Raw genomic sequence first — 17,015 nt, 5'->3', positions numbered from 1 at the left:
CTATGTCCTCAAAAAAATGTGTTGGTTAAAAGTGACTTCAAATTCCTAATAGAAATAAACTGTGACCTTGCATGCCTGGAAAATAACAGACTTTAGTAGCCTGAAAGTAAATTAGAGTGTCTTCCTATGCCTTCAAAAAATTAAAAAACACTTTAACTGTCTAAAAATAAATCTTCAAAGAAAAAAATTAAATATCAAACACTTGCCTGGAAAATTACTTACTAATACTAAACTAAACTATTACTTAAACATTACTTTATATGCCTGAAAAAAATATAAATTGACTTTAAATTGCCAAAACAAATACTATTACTTTATATGTCTTCAAAAAGATAAAAATGGCTTCATGTGCCTAGAAAACGTTAAAAGTTACTTTAAATTCCTAATAAAAATAAACTGTGACTTTGCATGCCTGGAAAATAATAGACTTTAGTAGCCTGAAAGTAAATTAGAGTGTCTTCAGATATATTACTTTATGAGGAAAAAACTGAAAGTGACTTCAAGTTCCTTAAATGAAGCATGACTATAAAAAAATAAGAATGACTTCCTGTGATAGTGTTTAAAGTTACTTTAAGTATCTGAAAAGAAATGAGAATATCTTAAGTTATTTAAATATGCCTAAAAAAAATTGAAATTGACTTTAAATTACTCAAAGAAATTAATTATTACTTTGTACGTCTATAAAAAGATAAAACTTAGTTTATGTTCCTAGAAAATTTAAAAAATGGCTTCAAATTCTTGATAAAAAAAAACTAAAAATAAAAATAATATGTGACTTTATCTGCCTAGAAGTAAATAAGGATGACTTCAGATATATTAGTTTCTGAGAAAAAATTTGACTTTAAATTACCAAAAGATGTAAAGTATTACCTACTTTATACGTTTGTAAAAAGATAAAATCACTTTACATGCCTGGAAACTATAATGACTTTATGTGCTAGAAAACCTTAAAAATTAGTTGAAATTCTAAACTAAAATAAATTATGACTTAGTAAAGTTTTTTTTTTTTGGAAACAAGCATATATTTCTGAAAATAAAGTTTACAATTCAATTTTACAAACTTAATAACTCTAAACAGTGCATACAGCTCTGGCCTCGAGAACTGTAGAATATTCAACAAAAATTAGTGTTATTCCCAAGATAAATAATGTACATTATATTACCATTATTATACGATATTAATCCTAGGAAAGGAAATATTTTAATTTATTTACAAATAATTTATTTATTTTTATTTTTTTTAAATTATTAGGCAATTCATTATATGTCTTAGATGCGCGGTCAATTGGGCTGTTCATTCCTATATTAGTTCTACTATATACTATATATAAGTTGGATTGAGATCTGGTGTTGTAGCTGTGAATTTCGTTGGAGAATGTTATTAATTGTTGTTTAATTGTTTATTTAAGATTTTATACATTAATTTACATTGTTCAAGAATCAACAGTTTTTCCAAATTAAAAATGCCTAGTTTACTATACAGGGTTTCTGTATGTGTAGTTATCTCATAATTAAACATTATTTTAAGTACCTTATTTTGTGTTATTTGAACATCACTAAATTTTGTTTTACAACATGTACCCCATATAGGTAAAAGATATCTTATATGTGATAAAAAAAGGCATTATATACATTCATTTTGGTTTTATGTGTTAAATAGCTCCTACTTTTATATATGCATGGTTTGAGTGAGAAAATTTTTTGTGTAATTTTATTCATATACATTTGCCAGTTAAGAGATTCATCTATTTGTAAACCGAGTTATTTTACACAGGACGTCTTTTCTAAATTAAAATTATTTATTTTAATGTTAATATTACCTATATGTTTATTTTTTTGCTTGAACAACATAAATTGTGTCTTATCGATGTTTATTTTTAACCTATTAGAAATTAACTATTTATAATACAAACTTAAATCGTTATTAATTATTTCTACAAGTTGTTGCTCATTCTCTCCTATGTATAATTGGGCCGTATGGTCAGCAAATGTCAGCAAATTTAGTTTTGCAGATTTTAGGTTTAAAACATATAATACATACAATAGCGGCCCGATTACCGACCCCTGTGGTACACCATAGTTGTTTGTTAATAATTCGCTGCTAATACCGCTCAAATCAACATACTGCCTTCTATCCCCCAAATAAGTATTCATAAGATTTAAGAAAAGTGCCCCCAGACCCAAATCTTGCAGTTTTCTCATCAACAAATCGTGACTAACCACGTCAAAAGCCTCTTTCAAATCAATAAATATTACCACCATAATTTTTTCCTGATGCCTTTGAAATGGTACTAATAAAATCAACAGTAGCAGCAAGGGTCCTACTATTTTTAACAAAACCATATTGATACTGATCAAGCAGTGATTTTATCAACAAAATTCATTAACCTTTTCTTAATAACTTTTTCCAGGACTTTAGATAAATTAGAATATTTTTTTTTTTTTAATTCTTGAGGAAACACGCCAGTAGTAAACACTTTATTTATTAAATTTAAAATAATTCCTATAACATGATCCTTTAAATTAATTAAGTCTAAGACCGTCACTCCATCTTCACCCGGAGAAGAGTTACGTTTTAACTCCAACAAAATCTCACAGACCTCATTTGGGTCGGGTTAATATTAATAAGAGTGTCACTGCTACTTACTTCTTCAAAACCTATGTTATCATTATTTAAAATTTGAGTTTCATTGTTAAACTCCTTGACAATATTCTCACCAACCTGCGAAAAATGTAAGTTTAAGTTATCAGCAATATCCTTTTGCTCTTTGATTATTTTGCCGTTTATATTTAAAAAGTCTATTTGAGTATTGTTAGGTTTGCTATTAAAAAAACTATTGACAAATTTCCACTGCCTTTTTTGATCAGTTCCTGCGCGATCCCACTCCTTACGAAAAAATTGATTTTTCAGTGTTTTAATTTTATTATTAACTTTATTTTTAATTTTTCGAAATTCATCATTATACAATAGATTACCCGGATTTTGAATTTTTTTTTTATAAGCATCATCCCTTTGCCTCATCATTTCAAGAATTTCGCTAATAATCCATGTATTATTTTCTTTTATTTTTACTGTTTTTATATTTTGTGACTCTCTTTTAGCTACCTGGATCAATTCATTCAAGTCCCGAAATGATGATACAATAACAAACCTACTAATTTGACTACATTTATATACAATTTTTTTGTAGTTTATCCAATTGATTTGATGGTTTACTTTTGGTTTATATATTTTACTATTATAATTTATTTTAAACAAGAGGTGATTATGATCAGTAAGAGAGGTGTAGTGAATGTCAACACCTTCAGTTAATATCTTTGAACCCAGTTAGTTTCAGGAGAAAAAATTTAAACTAACTTAAGTAAAATATTACTTTGTACGTCTGTAAAAAAAAATTTCATCATGTACCTGAAAATAGTTAAAAATAACTTTAGCTGTCTATAAGTAAATGAGAACATCTTTAAGTATCATGATTTGCCTGGGAAAAGTAAAACTGGCTTTAAATCTTTGCAAGAAATAAAATAATTTTTTATGTGCCTGAAAAATGTTAACAATTCCTTACTTAAAAGTGACATTGAAATTAAAAAAATTCAAAGAACATTTAAACATGCCATTCCAAATTAATCAATTAGTTAAACTTTGCCAGAAATCATATTATGTAACCAGAACCGTCCAGAGTAAGCGAATGGAAATGCAACAATTACTAGTTTGTAGATAGCAAACAAAAGTTATAGAAGTTTCATGCAACAGGATCCGTAATGGAAATTCTGTCTAACATTGCAGTGCCTATTGAGATGCTGGCTTTTGAACTGCCAAACCGCGCCCTTTTATTTATTATAAATCTCGCAATTTAAACGGAGGTTAGCTGAATAAAATTCCATCAAAACATACGTTGGTTGTGTGCACGCCTTTGGCAAATAGTGCCTTTGAAATCTGCGTGCTACCTTTTGCTTTCGAAACATATGTAGCAGAAAATAAATTTGGATTAGTTATTTGCATTACACATAACTTTATGAATTTATCACTTTTTATAGCGCCCCGATAAGTATCAGCATTATAAAAAGTTGTTTTAAAACTATGACATTCAAGTTGGTCATATTTCATGTGGAAATTGTGGCATTTTGCTTTTACAGTGGATCGTGTTTGTAATATTTGTCAGCATAGAGGGAAATTAATTTTAAATGCCTTTGAGTGTAATTAATATTAGAGGAAAGTTTTTTTTTTTTATAAAAGGAAAATGTTTGGTACAATAAAACTAAAACAGAAAATTATTTAAAGTACTGAATTAACATAAAAAGTCTGCAGGCCAGTATTGGGTAACCATAAAAAGTTAAATTTTACTTCCATCTGAAGTTCAAATTAATTTTAATTTCTTTTAATGATACGGTATATTAATTTTCTCAAAGAAGTTTTATTTAATTCTAGTCAGTTTTCTGTTTCTAGAGAAATCAAGCTACTTAAAGATGTTTTCATTCACTCCTAAGCAGCTAAAGTCAATCTTGACTTCTTGTCAGATACGTGACTGCTCCCTGTTTTAAAAGTTATTCACAACTTTATTAATAGAAAATATTGAACTTAAATTAAAACAAATAAGTTAACAATTTAAGAGTTAAAATATCGAGCATCCGAATTATTTAAAATTTAATTTCTAATTTCACTGGACTAAGAAGTTAACTGACGTATAATGCGCACGAAAAGTGAAAGTAAAGACGCACGCATCCTCTACTGACAGCGTGGAGTCTTTCGGATGTGTTCGGGTGGGCTTGGACAGGTGGAGGGGATGAGAAGATTTTACCTCGCTTAGAAGGTACAATGCAGTACTCAGTCTTGTTCCTGCAGCGGTAGAAGTAAGTCGGAAGAAAATATTTCCATTGTGGTTCCTGTGGTGGTATAGTGTCAGTGTTTTTAATGTGGTTTTATTTTAGTGAGTGTTTTTATTGTGGTTCCTGTATAGTTAAAGGAGTAAAAGGTAAGTACTGAATTTTTCTTTTACAATTGCATGCAATTTGCTTGAAGAATAGGACTGTACTATTCTAGTATCAAATTCATTATGGATTTATTCGGTAAATTCACATGTACATGAAATAACTCAGGGGTTGTAATACAAGTATAAATTTTGTGAACTTACGTTTGTCAAAGAAAGAGTCAAAGATATTTAAAAAGTTTATTGTGAATTTATTCGCTAAATTCACATTTGTATATTCAATCAGAAAGTTACGACTAGAGCAATTGCGGGTAATTCTTGTCAGTGTTAATTTTTTTTGCGTGTTTATTTACGATTGGATATTGGATTCGTCTTAGTTTACAGGGTGGAAATAAATTACGGATTTTAATAAATTCTAATATTCTTTTACAATTTTTTTTAACTAAATGTTATTTAAGGAAATTTATTCCCTAAATTTCCATCTTTAACAATAGTAAAACATTTTTACAAATTTTCATTTCTCAAAAGTTTCTTGTGGATTTATTCGCTAAGGGGTTGTTTGCTATTTATTTGCTAAGGGGTTATAAAACAATGAGGGATTTTAATAAATTCTAAAATTTTTTTAAACTAAATGTTATTTAGGGAAATTTATTCGCTAAATTTCCACCTTCAAAAAGAGTGAAAGAATTTTACAAATTTTCATTTCTCAAAAGTTTCTTGTGAATTTATTCGCTAAATTCGCATTCACATTAAGGGGTTATAAAACAATGAGGGATTTTAATAAATTCTAAAATTTTTTTTTAAACTAAATGTTTTCTAGGGAAATTTATTCGCTAAATTTCCACCTTTAAGAATAGTGAAACTGTTTTACAAATTTTCATTTCTCAAAAGTTTCTTGTGGATTTATTTGCTAAATTCGCATTCACTTTAAGGGGTTATAAAACAATTACAAACTTTAATAAATTCTAATTTTTTTTTAAACTAAAAGTTATTCAGGGAAATTTATTCGCTAAATTTCCACCTTTAAGAAAAGTGAAACAGCTTAACAAATTCTTATTTCTCAAAAGTTTCTTGTGGATTTATTCGCTAAATTCGCATTCACATTAAGGGGTTATAAAAACAATTACAAACTTTAATAAATTCTATTTTTTTTTAAACTAAAAGTTATTCAGGGAAATTTATTTGCTAAATTTCCACCTTTAAGAAGAGTGAAACAGTTTTACAAATTTTCATTTCTCAATAGTTTCTTGTAAACTTATTCGCTAAATTTCCATCTTTAAGAAGAGTGAAACAGTTTTACAAATTCTTATTCCTCAAAAGTTTCTAGTGGATTTATTCGCTAAATTCTCATTCACAATAAGGGGTTATAAAAACAATTACAAACTTTAATAAATTCTACATTTTTTTAAACTAAATATTATTTAGGGAAATTTATTCGCTAAATTTCCATCTTTAAAAAAAATGAAACAGTTTTACAAATTCTTATTTCTCAAAAGTTTCTTGTGGATTTATTCGCTAAATTCGCATTCACATTAAGGGGTTATAAAAACAATTAGAAACTTTAATAATTTTTTTTTTTTTAAACTAAAAGTTATTCAGGGAAATTTATTCGCTAAATTTCCACCTTTAAGAAGAGTGAAACAGTTTTACAAATTTTCATTTCTCAATAGTTTCTTATAAATTTATTCGCTAAATTCTCATTCACAATAAGGGGTTATAAAAACAATTACAAACTTCAAAAAATTCTAAATTTTTTTTTAAACTGAATATTATTTAGGGAAATTTATTCGCTAAATTTCCATCTTTAAAAAGAGTAAAACAGTTTTACAAATTCTTATTTCTCAAAAGTTTCTTGTGGATTTATTCGCTAAATTCGCATTCACATTAAGGGGTTATAAAACAATTACTGATTTTAATAAATTCTAATTTTTTTTTAAACTAAATGTTATTTAGGGAAATTTATTTGCTAAATTTCCATCTTTAAGAAGAGTGAAACAGTTTTACAAATTCTTATTTCTCAAAAGTTTCATGTGAATTTATTCACTAAATTCTCATTCACAATAAGGGGTTATAAAAACAATTACAAACTTCAAAAAATTCTAAATTTTTTTTAAACTAAATATTATTTAGGGAAATTTATTCGCTAAATTTCCATCTTTAAAAAGAGTGAAACAGTTTTACAAATTCTTATTTCTCAAAAGTTTCTTGTGGATTTATTCGCTAAATTCGCATTCACATTAAGGGGTTATAAAACAATTACTGATTTTAATAAATTCTAATTTTTTTTTAAACTAAATGTTATTTAGGGAAATTTATTTGCTAAATTTCCATCTTTAAGAAGAGTGAAACAGTTTTACAAATTCTTATTTCTCAAAAGTTTCATGTGAATTTATTCACTAAATTCTCATTCACAATAAGGGGTTATAAAAACAATTACAAACTTCAAAAAATTCTAAATTTTTTTTTAAACTAAATATTATTTAGGGAAATTTATTCGCTAAATTTCCATCTTTAAGAAGAGTGAAACAGTTTTACAAATTCTTATTCCTCAAAAGTTTCTTGTGGATTTATTCGCTAAATTCTCATTCACAATAAGGGGTTATAAAAACAATTACAAACTTCAAAAAATTCTAAATTTTTTTTTAAACTAAATATTATTTAGGGAAATTTATTCGCTAAATTTCCATCTTTAAGAAGAGTGAAACAGTTTTACAAATTCTTATTCCTCAAAAGTTTCTTGTGGATTTATTCGCTAAATTCTCATTCACATTAAGGGGTTATAAAAACAATTAGAAACTTTAATAAATTTTTTTTTTTTTTTAAACTAAAAGTTATTCAGGGAAATTTATTCGCTAAATTTCCACCTTTAAGAAGAGTGAAACAGTTTTACAAATTTTCATTTCTCAATAGTTTCTTGTGGATTTATTCGCGAAATTCTCATTCACAATAAGGGGTTATAAAAACAATTACAAACTTCAAAAAATTCTAAATTTTTTTTTTTACTAAATATTATTTAGGGAAATTTATTCGCTAAATTTCCATCTTTAAAAAGAGTGAAACAGTTTTACAAATTCTTATTTCTCAAAAGTTTCTTGTGGATTTATTCGCTAAATTCTCATTCACAATAAGGGGTTATAAAAACAATTACAAACTTCAAAAAATTCTAATTTTTTTTTTAAACTAAATATTATTTAGGGAAATTTATTCGCTAAATTTCCATCTTTAAGAAGAGTGAAACAGTTTTACAAATTCTTATTCCTCAAAAGTTTCTTGTGGATTTATTCGCTAAATTCGCATTCACATTAAGGGGTTATAAAAACAATTACAAACTTTAATAAATTCTTTTTTTTTTAAACTAAAAGTTATTCAGGGAAATTTATTCGCTAAATTTCCACCTTTAAGAAGAGTGAAACAGTTTTACAAATTTTCATTTCTCAATAGTTTCTTGTGGATTTATTTGCTAAATTCACATTCACATTAAGGGGTTATAAAACAATGAGGGATTTTAATAAATTCTAAAATTATTTTAAACTAAATGTTTTCTAGGGAAATTTATTCGCTAAATTTCCACCTTCAAGAATAGTGAAACAGTTTTACAAATTCTTATTTCTCAAAAGTTTCTTGTGGATTTATTCGCTAAATTCGCATTCACATTAAGGAGTTATAAAACAATTACTGGTTTTAATAAATTCTAAAATTTTTTTTAAAGTAAATGTTATTTAGGGAAATTTATTCGCTAAATTTCCACCTTTAAGAAGAGTGAAACAGTTTTACAAATTTTCATTTCTCAATAGTTTCTTGTGGATTTATTCGCTAAATTCACATTCACATTAAGGGATTATAAAACAATGAGGGATTTTAATAAATTCTAAAATTATTTTAAACTAAATGTTTTCTAGGGAAATTTATTCGCTAAATTTCCACCTTCAAGAAGAGTGAAACAGTTTAACAAATTCTTATTTCTCAAAAGTTTCTTGTGGATTTATTCGCTAAATTCGCATTCACATTAAGGGGTTATAAAACAATTACTGGTTTTAATAAATTCTTTTTTTTTTTTAAACTAAAAGTTATTCAGGGAAATTTATTCGCTAAATTTCCACCTTTAAGAATAGTGAAACAGTTTTACAAATTCTTATTTCTCAAAAGTTTCTTGTGGATTTATTCGCTAAATTCGCATTCACATTAAGGAGTTATAAAACAATTACTGGTTTTAATAAATTCTAAATTTTTTTTTAAAGTAAATGTTATTCAGGGAAATTTATTCGCTAAATTTCCACCTTTAAGAAGAGTGAAACAGTTTTACAAATTTTCATTTCTTAATAGTTTCTTGTGGATTTATTCGCTAAATTCACATTCACATTAAGGGGTTATAAAACAATGAGGGATTTTAATAAATTCTAAAATTATTTTAAACTAAATGTTTTCTAGGGAAATTTATTCCATAAATTTCCACCTTCAAGAAGAGTGAAACAGTTTAACAAATTCTTATTTCTCAAAAGTTTCTTGTGGATTTATTCGCTAAATTCGCATTCACATTAAGGGGTTATAAAACAATTACTGGTTTTAATAAATTCTTTTTTTTTTTTAAACTAAAAGTTATTCAGGGAAATTTATTCGCTAAATTTCCACCTTTAAGAATAGTGAAACAGTTTTACAAATTCTTATTTCTCAAAAGTTTCTTGTGGATTTATTCGCTAAATTCGCATTCACATTAAGGAGTTATAAAACAATTACTGGTTTTAATAAATTCTAAATTTTTTTTTAAAGTAAATGTTATTCAGGGAAATTTATTCGCTAAATTTCCACCTTTAAGAAGAGTGAAACAGTTTTACAAATTTTCATTTCTCAATAGTTTCTTGTGGATTTATTCGCTAAATTCACATTCACATTAAGGGGTTATAAAACAATGAGGGATTTTAATAAATTCTAAAATTATTTTAAACTAAATGTTTTCTAGGGAAATTTATTCGCTAAATTTCCACCTTCAAGAATAGTGAAACAGTTTTACAAATTTTCATTTCTCAATAGTTTCTTGTGGATTTATTCGCTAAATTCACATTCACATTAAGGGATTATAAAACAATGAGGGATTTTAATAAATTCTAAAATTATTTTAAACTAAATGTTTTCTAGGGAAATTTATTCGCTAAATTTCCACCTTCAAGAAGAGTGAAACAGTTTAACAAATTCTTATTTCTCAAAAGTTTCTTGTGGATTTATTCGCTAAATTCGCATTCACATTAAGGGGTTATAAAACAATTACTGGTTTTAATAAATTCTTTTTTTTTTTTAAACTAAAAGTTATTCAGGGAAATTTATTCGCTAAATTTCCACCTTTAAGAATAGTGAAACAGTTTTACAAATTCTTATTTCTCAAAAGTTTCTTGTGGATTTATTCGCTAAATTCGCATTCACATTAAGGAGTTATAAAACAATTACTGGTTTTAATAAATTCTAAATTTTTTTTTAAAGTAAATGTTATTCAGGGAAATTTATTCGCTAAATTTCCACCTTTAAGAAGAGTGAAACAGTTTTACAAATTTTCATTTCTCAATAGTTTCTTGTGGATTTATTCGCTAAATTCACATTCACATTAAGGGGTTATAAAACAATGAGGGATTTTAATAAATTCTAAAATTATTTTAAACTAAATGTTTTCTAGGGAAATTTATTCGCTAAATTTCCACCTTCAAGAATAGTGAAACAGTTTTACAAATTCTTATTTCTCAAAAGTTTCTTGTGGATTTATTCGCTAAATTCGCATTCACATTAAGGGGTTATAAAAACAATTACAAACTTTAATAAATTCTATTTTTTTTTTTAAACTAAAAGTTATTCAGGGAAATTTATTCGCTAAATTTCCACCTTCAAGAATAGTGAAACAGTTTTACAAATTTTTATTTCTCAATAGTTTCTTGTGAATTTATTCGCTAAATTCACATTCACATTAAGGAGTTATAAAACAATTACTGGTTTTAATAAATTCTACATTTTTTTAAAACTAAATTTTATTTAGGGAAATTTATTCGCTAAATTGCAATCTTTAAAAAGAGTGAAACAGTTTTACAAATTCTTATTTCTCAAAAGTTTCTTGTGGATTTATTCGCTAAATTCGCATTCACATTAAGGGGTTATAAAAACAATTACAAACTTTAATAAATTCTATTTTTTTTTAAACTAAAAGTTATTCAGGGAAATTTATTCGCTAAATTTCCACCTTTAAGAAGAGTGAAACAGTTTAACAAATTCTTATTTCTCAAAAGTTTCTTGTGGATTTATTCGCTAAATTCGCATTCACTTTAAGGGGTTATAAAACAATGAGGGATTTTAATAAATTCTATATTTTTTTTAAACTAAATGTTATTTAGGGAAATTTATTCTCTAAATTTCCACCTTCAAAAAGAGTAAAAGAGTTTTAAAAATTTTCATTTCTCAAAAGTTTTTTGTGAATTTATTCGCTAAATTCGCATTCACATTAAGGGGTTATAAAAACAATTACAAGCTTTATTAAATTCTAATTTTTTTTTTAAACTAAAAGTAATTCAGGGAAATAAGTTCTATTTTTTTTTTAAACTAAAAGTTATTCAGGGAAATTTATTCGCTAAATTTCCACCTTTAAGAAGAGTGAAACAGTTTTACAAATTTTCATTTCTCAATAGTTTCTTGTGGATTTATTCGCTAAATTCACATTCACATTAAGGGGTTATAAAACAATGAGGGATTTTAATAAATTCTAAAATTATTTTAAACTAAATGTTTTCTAGGGAAATTTATTCGCTAAATTTCCACCTTCAAGAATAGTGAAACAGTTTTACAAATTCTTATTTCTCAAAAGTTTCTTGTGGATTTATTCGCTAAATTCGCATTCACATTAAGGAGTTATAAAACAATTACTGGTTTTAATAAATTCTAAATTTTTTTTTAAAGTAAATGTTATTTAGGTGAATTTATTCGCTAAATTTCCACCTTTAAGAAGAGTGAAACAGTTTAACAAATTCTTATTTCTCAAAAGTTTCTTGTGGATTTATTCGCTAAATTCGCATTTACATTAAGGGGTTATAAAAACAATTACAAACTTTAATAAATTCTATTTTTTTTTTAAACTAAAAGTTATTCAGGGAAATTTATTCGCTAAATTTCCACCTTTAAGAAGAGTGAAACAATTTTACAAATTTTCATTTCTCAATAGTTTCTTGTGGATTTATTCGCTAAATTCACATTCACATTAAGGAGTTATAAAACAATTACTGGTTTTAATAAATTCTAAATTTTTTTAAAACTAAATTTTATTTAGGGAAATTTATTCGCTAAATTTCAATCTTTAAAAAGAGTGAAACAGTTTTATAAAATCTTATTTCTCAAAAGTTTCTTGTGGATTTATTCGCTAAATTCGCATTCACAATAAGGGGTTATAAGACAATTTCGGATTTTAATAAATTCTAAATTTTTTTTTAAACTAAATGTTATTTAGGGAAATTTATTCGCTAAATTTCCACCTTTAAAAAGAGTGAAACAGTTTAACAAATTCTTATTTCTCAAAAGTTTCTTGTGGATTTATTCGCTAAATTCGCATTTACATTAAGGGGTTATAAAACAATTACTGATTTTAATAAATTCTAATTTTTTTTTTAAACTAAATGTTATTTAGGGAAATTTATTCGCTAAATTTCCACCTTTAAGAAGAGTGAAACAGTTTAACAAATTTTTATTTCTCAAAAGTTTCTTGTGGATTTATTCGCTAAATTCGCATTCACAATAAGGGGTTATAAAAACAATTACAAACTTCAATAAATTCTAATTTTTTTTTAAACTAACATATAAATTTTAACATATAAATAAAATTTTCATATTCTCTTGTCAAAATATTCCGATGAATTTATTCGCTAAATTCACATTCAAGCCAAACTAATAAGGGGGTCAAATTTTTTTTTTTTAAACTTTAATATTTTTCCCAAAAATTTCTTGTGAATTTATTCGCTAAATTCACAATTAAATAAAAGTAATAAAGGGCTGAACGTATAAATAAAAACACGATAAAATCAGTTTCTACAAAGGATCTTGCTACCCTCGACTGGTGCTTTCATCTTTTATTTATGGGGTTATATTTAAATATTTTTCAAGGGGGGATAGGAAATTTATTCGTTAAATTTCCTCTTTATTTAAATTTCTCTCTGTGATAAACAAATCTATTCGCTAAATCTCTACTTTAAAAAGATCACGATAGTTAAACGTTGTTATGAGGGGTTCTAATAAACAATAAACAAAATATGTACTGGCAGATTTATTCGCTAAATCTGCACTTCAAACTTATTTTATAAAAAGGGAACCTAGAATTTATTAAATTCTTGGGAGTTTTCTGTAGGAAATTTATTCGTTAAATTTCCCCTTTATTAAAATTTCTCTCTAATTAGCTAAATATGCACTTTAAACTTATTCTATAAAAAATAAATTTAGAATTTATTAAAATCTTGAGGGTTCTCTATAGAAAATTTATTCGTTAAATTTTCTCTTCATTAAAATTTCTCTCTGTGATAAACAAATCTATTCGCTAAATCTCTACTTTAAAAAGATCACGATAGTTAAACATTATTATGAGGGGTTCTAATAAAGAATAAACAAAATATGTACTGGCATATTTATTCGCTAAATCTGCACCTCAAACTTATTTTATAAAAAAATAAATTTAGAATTTATTAAGATCTTGGGGTTTTCTGTGGGCAATGTATTCGTTCAATTTCCTCTTTATTAAAATTCCTCTCTGTGATAAGCAGATTTATTCGCTAAATCTGCACTTCAAACTTATTTTATAAAAAGGAAACTTAGAATTTATTAAAATCTTGGGGGTTTTCTATAGGAAATTTATTCGTTAAATTTCCTTTTTATGAAAATTTCTCTCCGTGATAAACAGATTTATTTGCTAAATCTCTACTTTAAAAAGATCACGATAGTTAAACATTATTATGAGGGGTTCTAATAAAGAATAAACAAAATATGTACTGGTAGATTTATTCGCTAAATCTGCACTTCAAACTTTAAATTTTATAAAAAGGGAACTTAGAATTTATTAAAATCTTGGGGGTCTTCTATAGGAAATTTATGCGTTAAATTTCCTTATTGAAATTGCTTGCTCTTCATATTATAATTGATATACGGATTTTTATGACTTAAATTTAATCAAATCTAAAGGAATTAATATCCAATGGTAGATAAGCAGCAAAGATATTTGTGATGTATAAATTTCGTTTGATATGTTAATTTTCATAATTTGAAAGCGCCATTTTTAGATTTTAAAAACTATGTTTTCAGTTTATTTATCTTATTTAAACATATTATAACTTGACGTGACTTGACTTGAATTAACTAACTAACATATAGAAAATGAGCTGAAGCCCTTGAAAAATTGACAAAGCATGTATCAGTGTGCTTCCTTAAATAAAATTGACCAAGCATTTATCAGTGTGCTTCCCTGAATAAAATTGACCAAGCATGTATCAGTGTGCTTTTACCTTTTATTGTGAAAAATTGACAAAGCATGTATCAGTGTGCTTCCTTAAATAAAATTGACAAATCATGTATCAGTGTGCTTCCTTGAATAAAATTGACCAAGCATGTATAAATGTGCAATTTTTTCCCTTGAAAAATTGACAAATCATGTATCAGTGTGCTTCCTTAAATAAAATTGACCAAGCCTGTATCAGTGTGCTTCCCTGAATAAAATTGACCAAGCATGTATCAGTGTGCTTTTACCTTTTACCGTGAAAAATTGACAAAGCATGTATCAGTGTTCTTCCTTAAATAAAATTGATCAAGCATGTATCAGTGTGCTTCCTTAAATAAAATTGACAAAGCATGTATCAGTGTGCTTTTACCTTTTACCGTGAAAAATTTACAAAGCATGTATCAGTGTGCTTCCTTGAATAAAATTGACCAAGCCTGTATCAGTGTGCTTCCCTGAATAAAATTGACCAAGCATGTATCAGTGTGCTTTTACCTTTTATTGTGAAAAATTGACAAAGCATGTATCAGTGTGCTTCCTTAAATAAAATTGACCAAGCATTTATCAGTGTGCTTCCCTAAATAAAATTGACCAAGCATGTATCAGTGTGCTTTTACCTTTTACCTTGAAAAATTTACAAAGCATGTATCAGTGTGCTTCCTTAAATAAAATTGACCAAGCATTTATCAGTGTGCTTCCCTGAATAAAATTGAACAAGCATGTATCAGTGTGCTTTTACCTTTTACCGTGAAAAATTGACAAAGCATGTATCAGTGTTCTTCCTTAAATAAAATTGACAAAGCATTTATCAGTGTGCTTCCCTGAATAAAATTGACCAAGCATTTATCAGTGTGCTTCCTTAAATAAAATTGACCAAGCCTGTATCAGTGTGCTTCCCTGAATAAAATTGACCAAGCCTGTATCAGTGTGGTTCCCTGAATAAAATTGACCAAGCATATATCAGTGTGCTTTTACCTTTTACCGTGAAAAATTTACAAAGCATGTATCAGTGTGCTTCCTTAAATAAAATTGACCAAGCATTTATCAGTGTGCTTCCTTAAATAAAATTGACCAAGCCTGTATCAGTGTGCTTCCCTGAATAAAATTGACCAAGCCTGTATCAGTGTGGTTCCCTGAATAAAATTGACCAAGCATATATCAGTGTGCTTTTACCTTTTACCGTGAAAAATTGACCAAGCGTGTATCAGTGTGCTTTCCTGAATAAAATTGACCAAGCCTGTATCAGTGTGCTTCCCTGAAAAAATTGACCAAGCATGTATCAGTGTGCTTTTACCTTTTACCGTGAAAAATTGACCAAGCGTGTATCAGTGTGCTTCCTTAAATAAAATTGACCAAGCATTTATCAGTGTGCTTCCCTGAATAAAATTGACCAAGCATGTATCAGTGTGCTTTTACCTTTTACCGTGAATTGACTTAGAGGAATGGTTTTTAGTGGGTCGGGGTTAGAAAAAGCCTCAACCCCACACTACCCCGGGCCGGCCCGGGGTGTCTGTTTGCAGATTTTTTTAACCTCTCTAAAAAATAAAAAAAAAAAAAAAACGACGGTAAGTATGTTTCAGGCAATCCCAAGGAATAAACGTTTGGCCCAACTTTGACGTCTTCAATAAAAAAATTCAAAGAAGAAAAGGAAAAAGAACAAAATAGGACATTTGAAAATTGGTAAACAGATTCTTCAGTTAATTTGGTTAGGCAATTAGTTAATTTATTAATACGTTTATAAAAAAACCAACAAAAAATTTTTTTTTTAAAAATACCTAAAAAATCTCAAATAATTTTTAATTAAGATATTTTGAAAAATTTATTTTTTTCCTAAAAAAATCTCAAATCAAAAACCAGAAAAAGACATTTGAGAATTGATACACAGACTCTTCAGTTAATTTAGTTGAACATCTATTTTAAGTTTTTTTAGAAAAATAACCAAAAAATAAATAAAAAAATTATTTTATAAAAATTCAATTTTTTTCCTTAATTAATTCCTTAGTTAATTTGGTTAGACACATATTTCAGCGTTTTTAAAAAATAGACAAAATTTTCGGAAAAAAAATTCTCAATCTTTCACAAATAGTCTATAACTCAAAGTTACTTACATAAAACTTTAAAAATTTGTACACACATTCCTTAAATAATTTAACATCTATTTCAGCGATTTTGATCAAATAGTTAACATTTTGAGAAAAAAATTTTTGTTCGGAATTTTCAATATTTCACAAAACGTCAATAATTCAAAAATTTGTACACACATTCCTTACATAATTTAACTAGATACCTATTTTAGTATTTTTCAAAAGAATTACTAAATTTTGAAATATTTTTTTTCATATATCAGTATCTGGAATAAACAAAACAACTTCTTCCTTAAATTCTACAACAATAATTTAATATAACTGATATTTTTTTTTACTTCCAGTCAGTTAAAGATAGTCTTACTTTTTCCAAGCAAATCAAGATACTTGAAGATGTTCTCAGTCACTTCCAGGCAGCTAAACTCATTTTTAACTTTTTTTGGGCACATAATGTTTATCACAATTATGTCAATTTTTTGCTAACACACTGATAAATTTTTATTTCCTTCC

General features: G+C 26.6%; 1 protein-coding gene and 1 long non-coding RNA gene across 2 annotated transcripts in view; both read right to left on the bottom strand.

Annotated features, from left to right (window-relative positions):
* The window catches only part of LOC126748627 (apolipophorins), a 159,640-nt gene that overhangs the window by 139,853 nt on the left and 2,772 nt on the right, over positions 1 to 17,015 (bottom strand). The window lies entirely within an intron of this gene.
* Positions 14,057 to 15,942, bottom strand: LOC126748636 (uncharacterized). Its single transcript, XR_007664785.1, has 3 exons — positions 15,397 to 15,942; positions 14,673 to 15,160; positions 14,057 to 14,431 (listed from the first exon to the last, which is right to left on the bottom strand). It is a non-coding gene; the product is annotated as an uncharacterized LOC126748636 (long non-coding RNA).

The sequence above is a fragment of the Anthonomus grandis genome, chromosome 22, assembly GCF_022605725.1.
Source record: "Anthonomus grandis grandis chromosome 22, icAntGran1.3, whole genome shotgun sequence".
Classification (NCBI taxonomy): domain Eukaryota; kingdom Metazoa; phylum Arthropoda; class Insecta; order Coleoptera; family Curculionidae; genus Anthonomus; species Anthonomus grandis.
This window is presented reverse-complemented; position numbering and strand designations above follow the sequence as displayed.